General features: G+C 34.2%; 1 protein-coding gene across 1 annotated transcript in view; it reads left to right on the top strand.

The window, feature by feature from the left end:
* Positions 1–8,569, top strand: part of LOC124953880 (DNA-directed RNA polymerases I, II, and III subunit RPABC3) — a 68,546-nt gene that overhangs the window by 11,717 nt on the left and 48,260 nt on the right. The window lies entirely within an intron of this gene.

The raw sequence follows: 8,569 nt of genomic DNA, 5'->3' as shown, positions 1-8,569 counted from the left end.
CAATTTTTATTTTCTCTCTCTCTCTTTCTTTCTCCCTCTCCCTTCCTCCCCCTTCCTCCTTCCCTCTCTCTCTCTCTCTCTCTCTCTCTCTCTCTCTCTCTCTCTCTTTGTCTCTCATGTATTCTCTTCGAACTCGAAGCTGTGATGAATTCTTCCTGTTAGGCGATTCCATTTTTGATTTTGTTCCTTTATAAGAAACTTCGTTGAAATTTACCATTCATTCGATAGAGTAATATTATATAAATAATTATCGTTGGAAAATGTTTTGATTGGAAATTAGAAATTAAAATATATATATATATATATATATATATATATATATATATAAAGAGGGAATGGAATGTATACATATACAAACAATTTATATTGTACCACTCAAATGATGCAATCGATTCCGCGATCGTTTAAGATAATAACAACAAGTATTATGAGTAATGAATGATTTTATTTCACAATGAAAATATTAAGGTGATAAGAAGAACGAACACAACTGGTTTTTCCACTTTTCCAGATGATGAGACGTTAATTTGTTCGTTGAGCATTTATCGATCGAACATCTTCAAGTATCTCGCCTGGTTGGATCTCCTTCTTCGTTAACGAAGCATTCTCTTATCGTAATGATAAATACGGGATACCTAGTTTAATGGAGAGATGTAGCTTGCATGTATATATACAGCCAACATATAAAAAAGAAAAAAAAATTTGCATACTTTTACGATAACGAAAATTGTGTTTGTCGACTAATGCTAAAAAATAACGTATGTTCGTTTCTAAATTTGATCAGTTTAAACATTTACTTATTTATATATTTTCTTTTTTTTTTTTTTTTGTTTTCTTCCTTAAAATTACATTACACAGAAAAATCGAAATGAAAGGTTGGATCTTTTATCATTTTAATTCTTTAAAGTGTAAACAGATATGGGTATTACGTTTCGTACAAAGTGAGTATGTCTTCTTCGGACGATTAAATAAATGACGTTTTTTCGTCATTCGCTTCGTTAATTGGTCATTAACCTAACATCATGCGTGTGTTGAAAATGTTTACAGTATGATACTCGTCATGACGCAGAATCAACGTAGGATCGACGCGTAAATGATGAAACGGGGAAATTGCGTAGTTCGTATCTCGCATAACCATGTTCGAGCTATATCCCTTCTTTCGTGGAAAGGGTGTTCCACGAGTAAATTATTTCTTCATGCATCCATTCTATGAACGTTAAACTACATCGAGTGTAATTGACAGATCATTTATTGAAAATGTAATTATATCGTTAAGTTTTCAAAGAAGTTATACAATAACAACAATAACAAAGAAAAAGGATGATATTTTCTGCATCTTTTTTTTTTATGATTACGTTGCTATAACAATGAATTATGTTGTCATGTTTCATTGAATTTACTTTTTCATCTATTCCCCGATGACGTTCGTTATACTCATCATAAATTTATTCTCTGTCTTTCTCTATCTCTCTTCCTCCTTCTGTCTGTCTCTCTGTTCATTATTTTGTTTGGAAGTAGCACGTGATGCGATCGATCGTAGAGTTCGTCCAAGAGAAAGAACATAAACGATAAGAATAATGTCCCTATCGAGAATTCGCGAAATTCATCAAAAAGACGTATCTATTAAATTCATAAATATGTTTTATGTTTCTTATCGTTAGTCATTCTACAATCGATTTCTCTCTCTCTCTCTCTCTCTCTCTCTCTCTCTCTCTCTCTCTCTTTTTCTTTCTTTCTTTCTTTCTTTCTTTCTGAATAATTCTTGAATTTCTCGGCTCCTGAATTTTTCAAGAATGACTTAAAAGTTCCAAATGTCAAATGCATGAATCCAAGTACTTGGTTTTCCAACGATAGAGTTTAATTTAATACTTCGAGGCTAGACAGATAGAATAGACTTCGACTCACTTACTATCAGCTACTATGATCTCTTCACCTGTTATGCTCTCTCTTGCTGTCTGTCTGTCTATCTATCTACCTATCTATCTATCTATCTATCTATCTATCTATTTATCTATCTATCTATCTATCTATCTATCTATCTGTCTGTCTATCTGTCCCCTTCTTTCTCTTTCTCCTTCTCTTTCTCTCTCTCTCCCCTTTCTCCATCTCTCTCTCTCTCTCTCTCCCCCATTTCTCCCTCTCTCCCATTTCTCCTTCTCTCCCTCTTTCTCTTTCGCTTTCCCCTGCAATTCCCATTCACGTTCCTCTTTGAACGATATCGCTTCCAAGCCGACTTGCGTTTCGACTGCTGCTGCTGCTACTGCTGCTACTGCTGTTGCTGTTGCTGTTGCTGCTGCTGCTATTGCTACTGTTGCTGTTGCTGTTTCTGTTGCTGCTGCTGCTGCTTCGTCAATTAGCCCATCAATTTCGCACAGCATTAATCGTTATCTCATCGATCCTCTCTCTCGCAAATGCTCGTCCCATAGCTTATTTATTCGACGAATAAGAGAGATATATGCCGATAACAGAATATCCGTGTGGTTTGTGTATCGGACGCATCGAGGATTATTTCACGTTAACAGTATTCTTTTTTAACGTTATAATAGATTTTCTTGTTTGTCTAAAAAAAGAACAAAGAAAAAAAAAAAAAAGAAAGAAAGAAAGAAAGAAAAAAAACTCCTTGATCGTCTTAATTAAGATCATTTTTCTTTTTTTTTTTTTTTTTTTTCTTTTTTTTTTTTTTTTTTTTTTTTTTTTTTTTTTTTTTTTTTTTTTTAATCTATTCTCTCTTTTTTTCTTCGGTAGATTTTCAAATAGTTCCTTTAAGTGTTAGTTATACCAATTTGAAGATTGAGAGGAAAGAAGGTGACTGGAAAGTTAATAAGTAGATATGTATAGTCTTATTATATAATTAATTATAATTGAGTGCGTGTGTCTATATATGTGTGCACGCGTTAGTATAATTATCGCTTTAAGATAATTTCTCCCTTCTACCTTCTTTCTTTTTTTTTTCGTTTTCAAAATTTCAGATAGCCCCTTAAAATGTTAGTTAATCCATCTAATCGATAGATACATAGAAAGTATAGCATATATATACGTATATATGTATGTATGTATGTATGTATGTATATATGTATGTATATTTGGTATAGTTTCGAATTCGATCGATGAAGCTTTTTCGTAAACTAGTTTCCTTCGAAACTCGATCACAGCCATGTCAGTGGTTATGGCCATGATGGTAGGTTCCCACTCAAAGACTTCATCCGAAGCTGTTCAGCGGTTAATCCTATTTGATGTATAGTCGGATTATTAAGAGCCCGTGTCTATCTTTCTCCGTTACTTCGTAAGATATTTTAACGATAGATCAATAATGTGCGTGTGACAAAGAGGAAGGAAAAATTAAACACAATTTTTATACCTCACTGATGTACCTAACAATATCTTATAATTTTATTCATATTATTTAATTCGTTTTATATATATATATACACACACACACACACACATACATATATATATATATATAATTTTAAAACGATTATAAATAGGATTTTGATACGAGATATAAACGAGTTACTATTAAATGATTATTATTATAGCAAGCGCAGTCTCTTGATCGAACAAGTGCAAGCATTAACACTTTGATATCGCGTAACTAGTATTTACGTAACACCTTTGGAATCATTTTAACGAGCACCTTTGTACATATGATATGATTTCTTGAAAGCATCTTGTTCATTTTGAATAGTTCTGTTTTCTCGTTGACAGATCATTAAAACACAAAAATTATATGTAAAGTCGAAAATTATTGTCGATTTTAGTCATGATTTATTAAAAAAAAAAAAAAGGATAGAAATAAAAGAAAACTAATAAAAAGAATAAAGAAAAAAGAAAAAGCTAACATTTTCATGCACTTAATGAGATCGTTACGATATCTTTTATAGCTTCATTTATCATAAGAATCTCACGTAAGAGATGTGTTATTATAATTTTCTTTTTCAGTTCTTCTTCTTTTTTTTGTTTTTTTTTTCATATTGTTGATTTTTTCTTTTTTTCGTTTTTTTTTCTTTCTTTTTTCTTTTTTTTTTTTGCGATACATCGCATGCCTCGTATATTTTCGAAACGAGAACGCTCGACAGTTAAAACGAGTCGTTGGGAGATTCGAAGTTCGTACTCGTGTCTCTCTCTCCTTTCTGAAATCATCTCCTGGAGCGGGCGACCTTGAAACCAGCTGACAAACCGGAGAGAAAGAGAGAGAGAGAGAGAGAGAGAGAAGAGGAGAGGAGAGACGACGGCTGTGCGAAAGAAGGATTGCGCAACGCTTCGAAATACCATAGCTTTCGATCTCTCCCTCTCTCTCCCTCCCCCCTCTTTCTATCTATCTATCTATCTATCTCATTCTCTCTCTGTCTCTCTCTCTCTCTCTTTCTTTCTTTCTTTTTTCTGCCTACAGTGGTCCTCCTCATGCCAGATTCTTTTTATTTCTCTTCGGGACGAGTTGTATAAATGGAAAAAAACAACCTTTCTCTACCCGTCCAGCACGATCGATGTATTCGTCTTCTTTTTCTTCTTCTACTTCTTCTTCTTCTTCTTTTTCTTCTTCATCTTCTTCTTCTTCTTCTTCTTCTTCTTCTTCTTCTTCTTCTTCTTCTTCGTCGTCGTCGTCTTCGTCGTCGTCGTCGTCGTCGTCGTCGTCGTCATCATTGTCGTTGTCGTTGTTTTTTTGTCGCCATTTCTTATTTTTCGTCCTCCATCTATTCTTCTTCCTCTTCGTCCTCTACCTCCTCTTCTTCTTCTTCTTCTTTATCCTTCACCTCTTCTTTTTCTTCTTCTTCTTCGTTCTTCACCTCTTCTTCTTCTTCTTCTTCGTCCTCCTCTTCTTTTTCTTCTTCGTCCTCCTCTTCTTTTTCTTCTTTTACTTCTACTTCTACTTCTACTTATTCTACTTCCTTTGCCTTTTGCACACACGGGCGAGCATGTGCACGAAATATCGACCGGTCTCCCTTCGTGTGGATTTAGTCTCTAACTCGCATGGATATTTTTTTTTAACGCGACAATTGCTATATATTACGATGAGAAAAAAAGGGAGGTGGGAGGTGGATGAGAATACATGAATATGAGATTAGAATTGTTTCGAAATATAATGGGTCGATGTTAATTTGATAAGTAATAAAAAAAAGAAAAAAGAAAGAAAAAAGAAAGAAAAACGAGGAAAGAAAAATCGCACATACGTACACATATTTTAAATTGTTAATTGTTCATTGTTAGTTAGAACAATAGTTATTTAACATTAGAATTATTGAACTTGTAAATTAACGGTTTTGAGATGGTTTTTTTTTTAATCGATTAACGAAATTATAATTATTAGAAGATTCTTTTCTTTCTTTCTTTCTTTCTTTCTTTTTTTTTCTTTCATATTTGTTTCTTTAACCAAAATCCATTTCTGTTTATTTATTTACTATTTCGACTATTTAAATAAATTGCAAATAATAACGAACGAAGAGTGGTATGTGTGAGCGTGTACGGTTACTTTTTTTCTTTTTTATTTTCTTTCCTTTTTTCTTTTAGTACTATCAAACTGACAGATATGATAAAAATAAATAGTTTTAATGTTAATTTACGATCGTTCTTGAAGTAATATCACAAATTTTTTGTCGATAAAAATAATACAATCGCATATGCACACGTATACACACACACAAAATAAATGTTACATAGAGTTAGATAGAGAATATTTTAATTTAATCAACTTTAAGTCGTATTAATATATAGTTCGTCAGAATGAAGCTTTTCTGGTATCATCGATTTTGAACTTGTTCCGGACACTGTCCATAATCGTTATTGTTCGTCGTTGCATTATCGTCAGGCTTGTCTTTTTCTCTTTTTTTTTTTTTTTTTTTTTTTTTTTTTTTTTTTTTTTTTTTTTTTTTTTTTTTTTTTTCTTTTTATGTACCTATGAACGAGTTCGTCGATACGCGTCATTCGTAGCAAGACCTTCGAGTTATCGAGAATGCTACTTTGTATTCTCGGGTTCGTAAACGTGGCTGACGTGTATTTCGTACGTTCCGTTCCCATATGCTCGTCATTGTCGTAGTCATTCTGTTAAATCGACCTATCGAACAAACACATCGTGTTTATCTCACAAAATTTTCTATATGCGTTCTTTGTCTTCTAAATTATCGGTCGTTAGCTTTTCGATTATTCCAATTTTAAATTATCTGCATATATATTCCTCCGAGAGAAGGCAGAAATTTGAATTGTTAGAATTCTTTTCGTCAGAATGCATAATATATATTCTAGTAAATATGATAATATATTTAACATTAAAAAAAAAAAATCAGATAGATAAAACGTATTGATATTATTATAGGAAGTAGACATTTTCTATTCTACTTCTTTTTTTTTTCCGTTCGGTAATAACGAAGAAAATATAACATTATAGACGAACATTCTCTCTCTTTCTTTTTTCTTTTTTTTTTTTTTTTTTTTTTAATATCACAAAGAAAAGATCCGAGTAAGATACAGATGTGGTGAATACGATGGAATAAAAAACCGATGCTGTGAAAGGAAATAGGAATTGAGTAGTGGTGATGTGCAGTGGTAATGTCATAGAGAGTGAGAGCGAGAAAGAGAGGGAGAGAAAGAGAAAGAGAAAGAGAAAGAGAAAGAGAAAAAGAAAAAGAGAGAGAGAGAAAGAAAAGTATTGAATATATAGAAAAGAAATAGAAGAAAAAAGACAGAAAAGAAGAAGGAGAAGGAGGAGGAGGAGGCTGGTATCGGAAGGGTTGTGGCGGGTGAGGCCAGGGACGGTTCTCCATCACTGTGGAAAGGAGCTATGATGGCCACCACCCTCGCTCGCTCATCGTGCTGCTTTTGAAGGTCAAGGTTTCACGCCCCTCTTCCATCGTAGTTACGTGCTAGTGAGGAGGGGTTGGTTGGTGAGAGGAGAAGAGGGTTGTAGAAGGGGCTCGAGGGCGTATCGAGCAGAGTAGTAGTGCTGGTAACAGCAGCAGCATCAGCAGCAGAAGCATCAGCAGTAGTAGTACCAGCAGTAGCAGTAGCAGCAGCAGCAGCAGCAGCAGCAGCACAGAAGCAGCAGCAACACAGAAGCAACAGCAGTAGCAGCAGTAGAGGTGTTTGTATTTAGTGGTGCTGGTGGTGGTTTGTGGGTGGTCGTGACTCGACCGATACAGAGAGAAAGAGAAACAGAGAGAGAGAGAGAGAGAGAGAGAGAGACAGGGAGAGAGAGAGAGAGAGAGAGAGAGAGAGAGAGAGAGAGAGAGAGAGAGAGAGAGAGAAAGAAAGAGAGAGAGTCAGAGAGAGACAGAGAGACAAAGAGAAATAAAAGGTTGAGAGGGGTAGAACGTTACGTAGGTGGCGCCGGAGGGGTGCCGAGAGCCCGGTGCCCAGTATTTATAGCGCTTGCAAACCGATCGATAACGAATAGCGACACTGCGCAGTTGAGAACCCTTGTACCAAAGTCACCCTTCCTTTCTATTCCTTTACCAGCTTTAACTCACCCCTTTAGATCCTCTTTCTCTTTCTTCTTCTTCTTCTTCTTCTTCTTCTTTGTTCCCCTTTTGGATTCTTTAGTCTCTTTATTTTGTTTTTATAGTTAAGTATTTTTGTTTTTTCTTCTTCTTCTTATTTCCCTTCTTCTTTCCCTTCTTCTTCGTATCTTTTTTTTTCTTTTTATTAAACATCGAACGATTTTCGGAAAACATAGAAACTATCTTAAATTTTCCTGTAAATATTTGTCATTCCGCTCGAACAACGGAGATAGACGGAGATGTAACATTGGGATCGTCGAGGGTCCGAAGGTCGACATATCGATTTGCTTGAAATTTGAAGTACGAGGGTTTAACCCTTGCGGCTGTGATAGAGTGTATATACGATGAATGGATATAGAGTAAAGGTAAGGGCGAGACTCTCCCTTTACCTTGCTATCTATCTGCTCGATTGATTGATTGATCGATCTCTGTGATTCTCGTCTCATGATTTTAATTTATTTGAGATCTTGATTATTTGAAGAGTTTGTTTTGCATTAAATCCATTTTATATATTTATATTTATATATATATATATATTTATTTATTTATTTATTTACAACTTGATTTTTCCCATAAAAAATTTATCGTTATCACATTTATCTAATAATATTAGATAAATTAATAATATTAGATGTCGATGAGAAATAGTACGATAAAAAAATGTCAAGGAGAAAATATCACAAAAACGATTACGGAGATAGGGGCACGCCCGCATTATCAGAAATACCGACTAGGAAGATTGTTCGCTCGCAAATGGGCATTGCGCGAGTGCGAATGACAATGGTATATAAAAATCGATAGCCATGCGTCCGTCGTAGGGTGGACGCATTATCGGTTACATGGGTCTCGTGATTTCATCGGGATTCTTTCTCTCTGTTTATAATCATTTTTTTCTGAATAATGGGAATAAAGGATAATGTTAATCAATTGTACCGAAGGAAGATTAATATTCAAAATGAGAAAAAGAAGAAAGATAATAATTTGTAATTCGATCAAAGGATATCAAAATAAATTATAATAACAGTAATAATAATGATGATAAAGAGGAAAAAAAGAAGGGAAGAAAAACAAAAAAAAAG

The sequence above is a fragment of the Vespa velutina genome, chromosome 13 (genome assembly GCF_912470025.1).
Source record: "Vespa velutina chromosome 13, iVesVel2.1, whole genome shotgun sequence".
Classification (NCBI taxonomy): Eukaryota; Metazoa; Arthropoda; class Insecta; order Hymenoptera; family Vespidae; genus Vespa; species Vespa velutina.
This window is presented reverse-complemented; position numbering and strand designations above follow the sequence as displayed.